This window comes from Triticum dicoccoides, chromosome 5B (genome assembly GCF_002162155.2).
Source record: "Triticum dicoccoides isolate Atlit2015 ecotype Zavitan chromosome 5B, WEW_v2.0, whole genome shotgun sequence".
In the NCBI taxonomy this organism is placed as follows: Eukaryota; Viridiplantae; Streptophyta; class Magnoliopsida; order Poales; family Poaceae; genus Triticum; species Triticum dicoccoides.
Window position 1 is genome coordinate 685310086 of NC_041389.1, and position 14407 is coordinate 685324492.

The following is a 14407-nucleotide window of genomic DNA, read 5'->3' on the forward strand; positions in this document are numbered from 1 at the left end:
CTTAAGGTGTTATTCTAGTGCGAACTCTATGATAGATCGAACGGAAATAATAGCTTCATGTTATTTCAGTACGGACTCTTGAATAGATGGATCCAAAAGGATAACTTTGAGGTGGTTTCGTACCCTACCATAATCTCTTCGTTTGTTGTCCGCTATTAGTGGCTTTGGAGTGACTCTTTGTTGCATGTTGAGGGATAGCTATATGATCCAACTATGTCATTATTGTTGAGAGAACTTGCACTAGTGAAAGTATGAACCTTAGGCTTTAGGCCTTGTTTCCTACCATTGCAATACCGTTTACGCTCACTTTTATCGCTTTCTACCTTGCTGTTTTTATATTTTCAGATTACAAATACTCATATCTACCATCCATATTGCACTTGTATCACCATCTCTTCGCCGAACTAGTGCACCTATACAATTTACCATTGTATTGGGTGTGTTGGGGACACAAGAGACTCTTTGTTATTTGGTTGCAGGGTTGTTTGAGAGAGACCATCTTCATCCTACACCTCCCACGGATTGATAAACCTTAGGTCATCCACTTGAGGGAAATTTGCTACTGTCCTACAAAGCTCTGCACTTGGAGGCCCAACAACGTCTACAAGAAGAAGGTTGCATAGTAGACATCAACCTCTTCTCTTCTTGTATAACATACTAAACACGGAGTACAAGTGTATGTGGGTGGCATCAACCTAGGGAGCTAGAGATGGTGCGTGCGAGAAGTCCTGAGAGATAGGTGTAATGCGTCTGGAAAAAAGAGTAGTCTATAGCTCGCCACAAGGCTATTCCTGTCCAACGCCCCAATAACCGTAAGATATGTATCTGACGGTGCCAGTTATTGCACGTACACAATAGTGGAAAAAGAACTACCATGGCATAAGCTACAGCACATCCGAGAACACGCGCCCACGTTACTCCATCCGGGAATAGTGCCGCACTTCGAAACTACTACTACCATGATATATTTAATTGCAAACCTGTTCACATCGATCACAACCTAAACGGTCTTCGTTTAGGAGCGTATTAGTTCTCGGTTATAAATACTACTATGCCAGGATGACTACACATTCCTCCTCAACTCCTCATCCACAAAAACAAACAAGTCATTCAACATCCTACCCTTGCATCTACCATGGCTAGCGTGAGTTCTGGGTCGAGATATTACCACCAGGGAGAGGTGAGAATGGAAGCGGAAGCACGAGAGATGTCTTGCCTTGCCGCGAAAGCAGCTGAGATGTCCCGCCGCACAGAAGTAGCAGCACAGAGGTCCTGCGCGCCGCCGAAGCAGCACAGAGCTCCCGCCACGCCGTCGATGCAGTAGACTGGTCTGGCCGCATCGCAGAAGCAACAGAGATGTCCCGCCGCGCCGCGAATGCAGCAGAGATGTCCCGCCGCGCCGCGGCGGCCTGGGAAAATGTCCTGCGGGCAGGCAACAACTCTTACAGGCGCATGCATGTGATCGTCCATAGCCAGATGGATCACATCTCTGGCTGGGCGAGGTTGCAGGACGACATGAAAGCCTCACTTGAACAGGCTACCGGCATCATCTGACAACTAAGGGAGGGAAATGAGAGGCTCTGGGCCGACCGCGACCTGTTGACGGTGAAGATCGTCCGAAGTGCAGACTAGCGGGAGGAGACCAGTGCCTTGTTGAAGAGGACCGGCGTCATCGTCAAGAAACTTATGGACGAGAATGACATGCTCCGCATCGAGCGCCAAAGGCTGGTGGAGGAATCCGTGGATGCTCTCAAGCAGCATCTTGAGGACACGGAAGAGATCATCGCCGCTCGCCACGGAGACTAGTTCCCGCGGCCTGCAGCAACGCATCAAGAAAGTAGAGATTAGCGAGCCATCATTGTCTTCCTTCTTCTTTTGCCCTTATGTATTTCGGGCGTAGCCGCATGTGGCATTTTTAATTATATTCCTAATTATGTAAGACAACTATTATCCATTGTCATCATCCTTATATATTCATCAGTCTTTTTATAAGTCGCAATAGATGCTATATAGGTCCGTCGGATCTTACATCAAGATCCGTGCAAAATTTTCTTTTCAGATTTTCTTTTTTCTCTCTTACTACCTCCGTCCTGGTTTATTGGTCCTTATTGTATTTGTGCCAAATTTTAACCATAAATTTAACTAATAAAATGTTCATGCATGTCACAAGAAATTACATCATTGAAAACTAGGTGCAAATACGAATCCAACGATATATGTTTTGTTGACATGCATCAACATTTTATTAGTTAAATATTAGGTCAAAATTTGACACAAATTACAAAGGAGACCAATAAACTAGGATGGAGGTAGTAAATCTCAGTCGAGTGAGACATAGCCACGCCATTAAACAGATGCTCGGGCACCATTAATGGAGACCTTGGGAGAGACGTGGACGGCAGATGGAGGTCAAAGGGCTCTCCTCCCGATAAGCACGTGCAGGGGTCTGATCGCACGCCTCTTGTACTCAAATAGCTACCCTGCATAGCGCCTCCTAGCTAATAAAAAAAGGGGACGCGTGGTGGCACGTAAATGGTAAATAGAATGCCCACGGTTTCAAGAATACTTGTGTTTACGATTGTAACATGACATCACTTGTTCCAAAATGACTTTGTTGATTTTTAATGTGTGCGCCTTCGCAAATCGGACAACAAAATTACCACAACATGTTGGTGCCATGTCATGGCACCAAGCCAAGTTTCATGATTTTCATGCGTGTTTTGGATTTATAGGAATTAAAAAACCATGTTTTTCAATCCAGCCCAGCCACGACGCCCAGAATTTTGAATTTCATTCCCATTTCTTGCATGGGACCTAGAAATTTACCGGAGGACACACATGTGATTTTTCAGCCAACTTTGGTGCACTGGACCATGTGCTTGTATTTCAAATTTGAATTATGCATACAAAGCTGACACGTTCCCTCTCAGAACCACGAGCCTTCTTGAGAGAAGCTCTGGTTTGCAAGAAGCTTATACCAAAATTTGTTCCTATTCGGCCAATTTTTTTACCACAGCATGGTAGTACCATAACATGACACCATGCCAAGTTTCATGATGTTTAGGCGTGTGTTGGATTTACAAGAATTTTAAAACCAAGTTTCTCAATGTTCTCGGCCGAGCCACGATGCCCAGATGTTTAAATTTCATTCCCTTTTCTTGCATGGGACCTAGAAATTCACCCGAGGACACACATGTGATTTTTCAACCAACTTTGGTGCATGGGAGCATGTGCTTGTAATTCAAATTTGAATTATGCACATAAATGACCAGAAACTCAATTAATGTATAAAAAAGCCCAAACGAACCTGGAATAATTCCAAAATTTAACAGGGCACTCATGTAGTCCTATGTTACGTCTGTAAAGAAATTCAAGTGGGGGGCATCGTATATCGTTTCGCACTCAAAGGTGGCACATTCCCTCTCAGAACCACGAGCCTTCTTGAAAGAAGCTTCGGTTTGCAAGAAGCTTATATCGAAACTTGTTCCAAATCGGCCCAAATTTTTACCACAACATGTTAGTGCCATGACATGACACCATGTCAAGTTTCATGATTTCCAAGCGAGTTTTGGATTTACATGAATCTAAAATCCAATTTTCTCGATGTTCTTGGCCGAGTCACGACGCCCAGATGATTGAATTTCATTCCCATTTCTTGCATGGGACCTAGAAATTCAATCAAGGACAGACATGTGATTTTCCAACCAACTTTGGTGCACTGGAGCATGTGCTTGCAGTTCAAATTTGGATTATGCACACAAAGGTGACACGTTCCCTCTCAGAACCACGAGCCTTCTTGAGAGAAGCTCCGGTTTGCAAGAAGCTTATACCAAAATTTGTTCCTATTCGCCCAATTTTTTTACCACGACATTGTAGTAGCATGACATCACATCATGCCAAGTTTCATGATTTTCAGGCGTGTTTTGGATTTACCAGAATTTTAAAACCAAGTTTCTCAATGTTCTCGGCCGAGCCACGATGCCCAGATGTTTGAATTTCATTCCCATTTCTTTCATGGGACCTAGAAATTCACCCGAGGACACACATGTGATTTTTCAACCAACTCTGGTGCACAGGAGCATGTGCTTGTAGTTCAAATTTGAATTATGCACATTAAATGACCAGAAACTCAATTAATGTATAAAAAGGCCAAACAAACTTGGAATAATTCCAAAATTTAACAGGGTACTCATGTAGTTCTATGTTGCCTCTGTAAAGAAACTCAAGGGGGGCAGCGTATCTCGTTTCGCACTAAAAGTTGGCACGTTCCCTCTTAGAACCACGAGCCTTCTTGAGAGAAGCTTCGATTTGCAAGAAACTTATACCAAAACTTGTTCCAATTCGGCCCAATTTTTTACCACAACAAGTTAGTGCCATGACATGACACCATGCCAAGTTTCATGATTTCCAGGCGAGTTTTGGATTTACATGAATTTAAAATCCAAGTTTATCGATGTTCTCGGCCGAGTCACGACGCCCAGATGTTTGAATTTCATTCTCATTTCTTGCATGGGACCTAGAAATCAACCAAGGACACACATGTTAGTTTTCAACCAACTTTGGTGCACTGGAGCATATGCTTGCATTTCAAATTTAGATTATGCACATTAAATGTCTAGAAACTCAATGAGTGTATAAAAAGGCCAAACGAACCTGGAATAATTCCAAAATTTAATAGGGAACTCATGTAGTTCTATGTTGCCTCTATAAAGAAAATCAGGGGGAGGCAGCGTATATCATTTCGCACACAAAGGTGACATGTTCCCTCTCGGAACCACAAGGCTTGTTGAGAGAATCTCCGGTTTTGCAAGAAGCTTATACCAAAACGTGTCCCAATTCAACCAAAAATTATACATATGAAAACAGGGCTTAGATTATCCCGAACATCTCGCTACCTAGACAAATGTACTATGATTTGAATTCAACATAAAATGGATACAAATATTTGAATTGGATATCGTATGGTACATGTAGTTCATAGTGAAATATGTTTACTGCTATATGCATGTTTTTTGTTATCAATATAATATTTAAATGATTGTATAACTTGACAACAATCGTATTCAAATAAGGAAGATTGATTCAAATTTAGTCCATATGGTAGACGACAATATATATGTTCATAGGGTGGAGTAAAATGTTCATATATGATGGAAGATCAAAATGTACGACTACATCAATTATAAACCGCAAGGTCACCTAATGATATATTCGCATTCAACATAACATGGATTCAAAAATTGAAATTCGAGATCCTGGCATTTGTAATCATATAAAAAGAGACATTACTCTTTCTTTTGGTGCGAAGTGGTTTGTTTTTTGTTGTTGTTGAGGGAAGTGCGAATCGATTTGGCACTGTATAGGGTAATCTTGTTCTCCCGATTTTTTTACATTTTTCTTGTAGTTTTTTCAATGGCATTTATAGCAATATAGTAAAAGGGGACATGACTCTCTTTTGTCTTGTATGAATTTTTTTTGTACATGTTAAGTTTGTTCTTCCGAACAAGGAATCCGCACCTTGTTATCCCAAAATTTTCAAGTTCGAGTATCTTTTGTCTCACCTGCTTTGAAACTCCCGCCTCATCAACCCGCGTTGCGCCTTGTTATCCCAAAATTTCGACGCGCGCGAAAACTCCCTCCTCGTCCGAAATCGGTCCCGCACCCTAGACACGCGAAATCCCCCTTCTACCCCTCAGCCGGAAATGTTGGCTCGATGTCGCGGTGTCAAAACCAGTGGGGGTACACTGGTAACTTACCCTACATTTTGGACAAGGCGGCCCTAAGCCATGGCTCCCCCTACCTTCCCCTTCGTTCCTCCCATTCGTACGCCGAGGCCGCTAAAACCCGCGAAACCCCACGCTCCTCCGTCGGCCTCCTGGCCGCCGCCCAGCCGGAGACTCTTCCCCGACGATGTCGACCACCTCAACAGTTCGTCGTCCCTCATCCACCACACCGGATGAGGATCCGTCGTCGATCTCATCGTCCCGTGGATCAGCCACCCCATCGTCCACCTCCAAGGAGCTGCCCGATGTTTGCCTCATCTATCGTGCCACCTCCATCCCCACAGCGCTGTCTTGACCTGCCCCACTAGAACGGCAGCACCCTCACCAATTCCTCCGATGAAGCCGAGGTCAACTCAACGCCACCAAGGAGGTTCTGCACTAACTGCTGCATTTTATCTTTTATTCGATCTCATGGGGCTGCCGGTGCTCGATACCGAGTAGCCATGGCGGGTCTCCATCGACGGCGCCTTCTCCGGCCACTTCATCCATGACATCTCTCCCCCATGTCGTTGCTTCCTCGGTGACGACTTCCACACCGGCACTAGCTGCAGCTGCTCCGGCTTTCGCTCGCTCGCGCTGCTGCTTCGGCTCTCACTCACGTTGCGGCTCTGTTCTTGCTGTTGGTCGTGCTGCTGCACTGCTCTTGCTTTCGTTCGAGCTGCTGCTCTACTCTGCTATTGCTGTCTGTCATGCTGCTGCTCCACTCTTGCTCTTGTTTGTGTTGCTGCTCTGCTCTTGCTCTAGCTCGCGCTGCTGCTGTTGCTGCTGCACGACCTTCGACTGCTATAGGAGTTGCTGCTTTATCACTCGCTCGTGATGCTACAACATGACTTGCTCTCTGCTAGTGCGTTCCCTGCTCGAGCGTCTACTGATTTAGATCACTACTTCTATGCTACTAGTGCTTAGACGCCCTAAACATCTATTGCAATGCTCTGCTACTAGTTCAATCAGTTTCAACAGTAAAATTCAGTTTCGATTGTAAAGTTCAGTTTCTTTAATTAAGTTTAGAATGAACAGTAGTTACATCATGTGTCGGAGCGGCCGTGGCGCGGCTGATGCGTTTTACATTTAGCACTTTTCGATGATGTATTTTACATCATCTATTGCAGATGATATTAGAGTCCCACTTTAGATTAACGTTGTCTGTCTTGTCCTGCTTCAGCCTCGCTTCCGTACACCTCATCGGAGCTGCTCCAACAATGGAACCATCCATCACAGTGGAGCAGTACCCTCGGCGCCGTTTCTAGAAGCCTCAAATCTTCTTCCCTGCCTCCGACAGTCACATCAGCATCACCATCCTCCACGTCCAACCCAATGATGCTGAGGTCCACAAGGCTATGCCAAAGAGGTTGTACACTCACCGCATCACTCTGTTACTCTGCATTCATGTCGATCCCTTAGGGATCCTTTGCTATGGAACTACTATGGCACTATTATTCATGCATTTGGTTAGAAGGAGTGGAGCAAAGCAAAACAGGAGGATTTTTTCCTTTGGTGTCTCTTTCAAAGAAAAAACATAGGAATTTTAATATTCACTTGGACGTCCTTTACAAATTAATATGCATGAAGAGCAGAACGAATTGCATTACTAGCATAATAAGATTCTTATTTTTTTTCATTTTCACGTGGTTTGACTTTAATTTGACCATGTTTCTCCATTCCCGTGTTCTTCCAATTCATGTGAACCAAACACCCAGGTTGACAGAAATCCTATGTTTCCAAATGCTTTGTTTGCACGTGCATTCCTATCTGATTCCTGTGTTTTTCCTGTCCATGTGTTTATAGAATCCTCCAATTCTAAGGAGCCCTTACAGATTTACCTCATTTTCAGATAGGCGTCAAAGAAAACTCTGTGTACCATCGATAGAAGAGTTCACTGCAGCAGAGATTCCCCCTGCAGACTTTGTTTCGCCGCCTCAGATCATCTTCCCCGTTGTCGACAACCACGCCAACTGCATTACCATCATCGACCGAGTAGATGAACCTGAGTACTACAGAGTTCCGGAAGAGAGGTCGCAGTCTTTCGTGTTTGCTTACGTTATACATCGGTTATTATTTCCTACTACTTTATCGTTCAAACTTGAGTTTTAAAATGCTCGTTGGTCTCATATCGAGGCAGCAACGAATAGTATCTATCTACTATCTGGTTCATCTGGGGTCTTCTATGCGGTTCATGTTGGGTGGGCAACAAACAGTAGATGATCCATTGTCTATCTTTTTAAACTGAAGCTATAATCTACCTGCTATCATTAGTTTTGGATCTATCTACTCGTTTGCTACCATCAGTCTTGGTTTCTGCATGCACCCCTTAGGCCTTACAAAATCTAACTATTTTTTATTATGCAGGTCAGTTATTGTATACAATCGTTCTAAACATGTAGAGAAAAAGAGAAGACCGTTGTGTGGCAATATAAGCTCATGCAGACGCCGCTCCATGGTGTGCAAAATGGGCCCCCTCCCGCCATTCCAGCTTGTATTCCAGAGGAAGATAACTATTCAGATGGGGATTCAGAGGGAGCTGACCACTCCTATTTACCACCTGAGGTGTTTGCTCTAACCTGGCATGCTGATGTTGGTCATATCATGCATATGGCTCCTCGCATTGCTTATATTATACATATATATGTCATCAACTTAGTTTAGATTTTCTTTGTGTGAATGCCACCTGTTTGGTTTCTATATCATACTCCCACCGTTCCTAAATATTTTTCTTTTTAGAGATTTCAACAAGTGACTACATACGGAGAAAAATGAGTGAATCTACACTCTAAAATATGTCTATATACATCCATATGTGGTAGTCCATTTGAAATCTCTAAAAAGACAAATATTAAGGAATGGAGGGAGTATATGGGACTTATGCAATGCCATCTTCTTTAGCCAGGCATCATATAAGTGAATCATGCAATACCATCCTGTTTAGCTAGTCATTGTATATGTGAATTGTATCATGCCATATTTTTTTTCTCATAATGTATTCCATTTGTCAACAATGTTTATACATTCATCTACTCTTACTATGCATCAGCCATTTGAGTCGGTCAAGGGAAAATCTGGAGTGAAAACAAGGTCTTCTGAGCAGTCAATGCTACCTGTCGATGCAGATTTCTTGCTGGTTACAGATAGCTCCTCATAGGAGGATTCAGAGACAGATGACCAGTCATATCCCCCCCCGAGGTGCATGCTCACTTGGCATGGTTATATTTCTCATATCATGCATATGGTGTCTTGCATTGCCATGTCATCTGCTTAGATTAGACATGCTTTGTGTGAATGCCTCATGTTTGCTTTCTATATCAGATATGTGAATTATGCAATGCCATGTTTTTCAGCCAGTTATCATATATGTGAATTATGCACCGCCATGTAGCCAGGCATCATATATGTGAATTATCTCATGCCATCTTTTTTCATTACGTATTCTATTTGTCGACAATCTGTGTATATTGAACTACTCTTCATGTGTATCAGCCATTTGAGCCGGTTATGGGAAAATCTAGAGTGAAAACAAGGTCTTCAGAGCAGGCAATGGTACCTGTTGAAGCATATATCTCGATGGTTACAGGGAGCTCCTTAGAGGAGGATTCAGAGACAAATGACCAGTCCTATATCCCACCTGAGGTGTATGCTCTAAGTTGCAATGTTTATATTTCTCATATCATGCATATGGTGTCTTGCATTGCTTAGTTTAGACAACATATGCACAATATTGAATTCCATCTGCTTAGTTTAGAGATCATACATGCGAGTGCCAGCTGCTTAGTATATGAATCAATTATGTCAAGTATATCATGCCATCCTGTATACTTAGACAACATGTATGTGAATTATTTCATCCCAACCTATTTTAGAAAGACATCATATAGTTTTGTCATGTCATCATGTTTAGATACTCATCATATGTTGAATTATGCCATTATATCATGTTAAGTTATCCATCATATATCTGAAACTGTGTCATGATATCCTGTTTAGTTAGTCATCATATATGTGAAACTGTGTCATGTTGTCCTGTTTGGTTAGACAACATATATGTGAATTACCACATCTGTCTATCAAACAATGTCTGTACGTTCAATTTCTTTTCTTGTTTATCAGCCATTTGAATTGGAGGGGGTGATGACAGCATCTAAGGGAGCAAAAACCCGTTCTTCACAAAAGACAGTGCCACCCGTTGATGCAGATAGAACCATGGTTGTGTTAGCCCACAAACGAGCCCCACCACACATAATCGAGACTCTTCCAGATTGCACACTTACACCATTGGGCAGAGAACCAGCTACAACCCATCTAACTGCAACCCCAGCGGATAGTAACCCACTTCTAGTTGACAAAGCACCATGTCCACCACAGAGTACCCCCACACGAGCAGTTTGTAAAGCAACTGCATTGCCCAAAGCACGAAGACCACCACAACTAACCCAAAATCCACGTTTAAAGCAGAAGAGCAACTGTTCTCAGGTCAGATTCCGTAGCTATGGTCCATACTCCTTTGCTGTTGCATCACTGTATTTACTCATACCAACTACTTTTGAATTTGAAGGATCCAATTGAAACTCCAATGGCGCAACAGGTATGTTTTAAACCTATTTCTTTAACTGGATTGTTGTTCTAACTTCTTGCTCTATTTTGATTTTAGTTTCAGTTGTATAAACAGTTATGTTCTCATGTGATGCATATTACAAGTGTTGCCAATGCTGTGTAGTTAGTCACACTTATATTCTGTCTGTGCTGCTGTGTCTTAAAAATATATGAGTTGAACTGTGTCTCTATCTTGATTAGGCAACATAAACTAGAATGATATGGACAATATAGTGACCATAGTACATAGATATATGTTTGTTTCATGTTGTTATCCTATCCACCTTACTACTGAACCGGTTTACCAAAATGAGTTTCATATACTACATGCTAAACCTGTGATGTGTCTGCTTGTTTCTCTTGTAGTATGCGAACACAATATTGGAGAAGAGCACCCCACTACGCAATGGTAGAGAAAGTAATGCAGATAAGGTTCAAGATAGTGAGACAACCCTGTTGGTCTCCAAGAAAGATGATGAAAACGATCTTGTAGATAGTGAGAAAACCCCACAGTCCTGCATTGGTGTAGTGTTCGCTGGCACAAGCTCTTTGAACTCGCTGCATGAATCACTTCGGCTTCTTCTGTCTCAGCTACAAGCTGAAAGGCATCAGTCAGCTGTGCTGTGGCAAGAAGCCAAAGGACTGAGGAAGTCCCTGCAGAATTCAGATGCATACTTTCTTGTGCAACAGTAAGCGCTGGAGGATTTAAGCGCCAAACAAGAGAAAGTTAATAAGCTTGCTAAGCATCTTGCCAGCATTATGGGTACCCAGGATATTGTTTCTTGAGCTCTTCTGAAGTGGTTTCAGTTCCGGACTTGTTTTGTTGCAGCGTTTATTTGCACTGATCGCCAACTTTGACAACCAATGTGTCGTGGATTTGTCACCGCAGATGTCCTTAGTGTCAGGACTTTGTCGCGAGGCCAACGCATCTATGTGGTAGCTTGAGAGGGGTTGAGCGGAATCGAGAGACGCAACACAAGACAGGGATTTAGACAGCTTCGGGCCCCGGGAAACATCATCCGGTAAAAACCCTACATGTTGTTGAGGCTAGGTCTCATTATCATCACGAGGGAGTCGCCGTAAACCGGCTCTCCTCTTTGTGTCTAGCCCTACGATTGTTTCCTCTTGCTTGTAGCTTGTCCCTCTTTGGGGAGCCCTGCCCCTCCTTATATATGTTGAAGGGGCGGGTTACATGTGGAGTCCTATTAGGATTAGGACTAGTCTATCTCTAATACAAACCGGATAAAAGTCCTGGTCTTAACTCCTTGTAAGGTAAATATTCCTCATGCCTTTCCTCTTAAACCAGCCCACCATAACGTGAACCGGCCTTGTGGGCCTTGGGCCTTGTCATCTGTCTGTCCCGCACGTCGGATCACCAGTGAGTCATAATGACCAGGTGGGTTGCTTGTAAACCGCCAGGTCAGGACAGGTCGCCAGTAACTCGCCAAGTGTTAGCGGGGTCTTCAGATAAACCGCCAAGTTCGGCCGGGTTCACTTCTGGCCGGTTTATGCCGCGGGGTATATCCCCGACATTAGCCCCCAGTTTAATTTGGATTTATCCATGTTAAACTGATCCTGTAAAACAAATACAAGAACAAATTTGACAGACTATGCTCCGGGTTAAGAATTCTTGTAAACCGGCATCTGATCATTTTGAAGTCCTTGTCATTTCCTTCTTCTAGAAAATCCGGGTCAATAACCAGCTTCATACTCAAATTGCTGATGTTGGCTTCTCATAGAAAAATATTGTGAAGAATAATCCACTTGAGTCGGCTTCCAAAGCGTCGGTTTAAGAAATATTGGTCTTAAAATACTCATCTGAAATTCGGTCGGTTTGAAGATGTAGAACTTGCTGGTTTTATCATTGCCAAAGACTGTCGGGTTATAAAAACTTGATAACTTCGAGTCATGATCGTTGCAGACACCGGTTCATGATTGTTGCCAACGCCGGTTCATGATTATTAATGTCGCCGGGTTGCAGCCACAGGGTCATAATGATTGGTGACGCCGGGTCAACCTAGTTTGCTCAATCAGAGAATTTGAAAATATTTCTTCGATAATAATGTAATACCTGTAGCCCCCAAGTCTTTGAGAAGAACAAAGTGGTGGCTTAAGACTTTGCTTCAATATAAATACTGCCACTTTCAAAGAAATCCATGTTGTTCATCCCAGTGACTAGTAAAAAACTGAATACTCCATACTATGTAGCCCCCAAGTGTTGGGTTGTCATGCTTGCAGCAACCTGGGACTTGTAATTGACTGATGCCCATAAAACTTGAAACAGTGTAGTCCCCAAGGGCCGGGTCATTATGCAATAATGAGCAGGGACTTTGTAAATATAATCATGTAGATTTGAGCAATGATGTGTAGCCCCCAAGGGCCGGCTCAGTAAGATAATATTGAGCTGGGACTTGATATATACCTCAATGAAAAATAACATCATATGATGTAACCCCCATCATGGGGCTTGAATCCACGTCCACAAGGTTAAGAACCTTGTGCTTTACCAACTGAGTAGTGGACCCTTCAATATAATGAATAAAAAGCTTTGTACCTTGAATGGTTGACAGGAGCAATTGGTAGCCCCCAAGGGTCAGTTCATTATGATATGATGAGTCGGGTCTTCAATAAGGCCAATAAAAATGACTTTGCATTAGCCCCCAAGTATCATGGTGCATTCTTGCAGCGACATGAGACTTGCATATTTGATATAATCTCAACTTGAATAATGTAGCCCCCAAGTGCCGGGTCGTAAGCCTGCAGCGACTCGGGACTATTCCTTCCATTGCAAAATAAATCATATCCTTTGATAAAATAATAGTCATTGCACTAAAGCGACTTTGAAAACCTCAATAATACCGGTTGTTAAAAACCATAATAAAAATCCAGCCATGCTGGCTATTCAAGATAATATAATCCAGTATGAAAACCTTATTCATTCAATATCATAATGAAAATTCAGCCAAGTTTGGCTATTTGAATAATATAACCCAATGATTTATAAGCGCATGATTCCAATGGCGCAATCCAAATATATACCGGCGACTTATAGTCAAAAGCCAGGCCGGTTTAACAAAAACACCGGATAATTTCTCATCATATACTGGCGACTTATTGTCTTAAAGCCAGGCCGGTTTAAAACACCGGATAATTTATCATCATACTGGCGACTTATAGTCAAAAGCCAGGCTGGGTTAATAAACACCAGTGATTTATAATCATGCTTTATTCAACCTGTTTCTGCATGCAACAATTTTAAAGTGTCCTGGCGGTTTACCGCCGGACGGGTCATAATGCCAACATATAACCTGGGTTTATAACCAAGGCTGCACTTAAGGATAATCAAATATGAAATATATCATACCTGTGCCATTGAATCACATCGTTGGTTTACCAACTTTTTGTAGTAATAGTGATAACCCCAATCTTGAGTAATGATAACTCCTTTCATACTGTGCCGGTTTATGATAAAACCTACCGGGTTGTGACAAACACCGGTTTAACCTTATATAATACCGGCGACTCGTAGTCAAGCCAGACCGGGGGATAGTCTCCAGATTATGATTTGATCACGTACTAACAACTTGTAATTGAAAGTCAAGCCAGGTTAATGAACACCAGTTTACTAATAAGATGGTAACATAAAATCAAACCGGGCAGATAGTCTCCGGATTAAGATTTGACCGTGTTCCGCCAATTTGTAATTGACAGTCGAACCGGATTAACAATGTCGGATTAAAAAGAACGCAACAAAAATAATAGTCATTTAAGAAAAAGACTGAAGCAAAAGGCAATGATAAAACCGTTTGCAAAAAAGGAGGCTTTACTGAGCCGATCAGATGGTGTTACCATGGTCGGACACGACCAAGCTCCCAATAGGTGTAGCTATGGTTCAAGTCAGCCAGGCCCCCAACTAAAACCGTGGCATTATGCCGATCAAGTGGCGTGGCAATGGTTCGGGTTCGACCAAGCCCCCAAGTGACTCTGTGGCCTTAGGCCGATCAAGAGGCGTGACTGGTTCAGACTTGACCATGTCCCCAAGT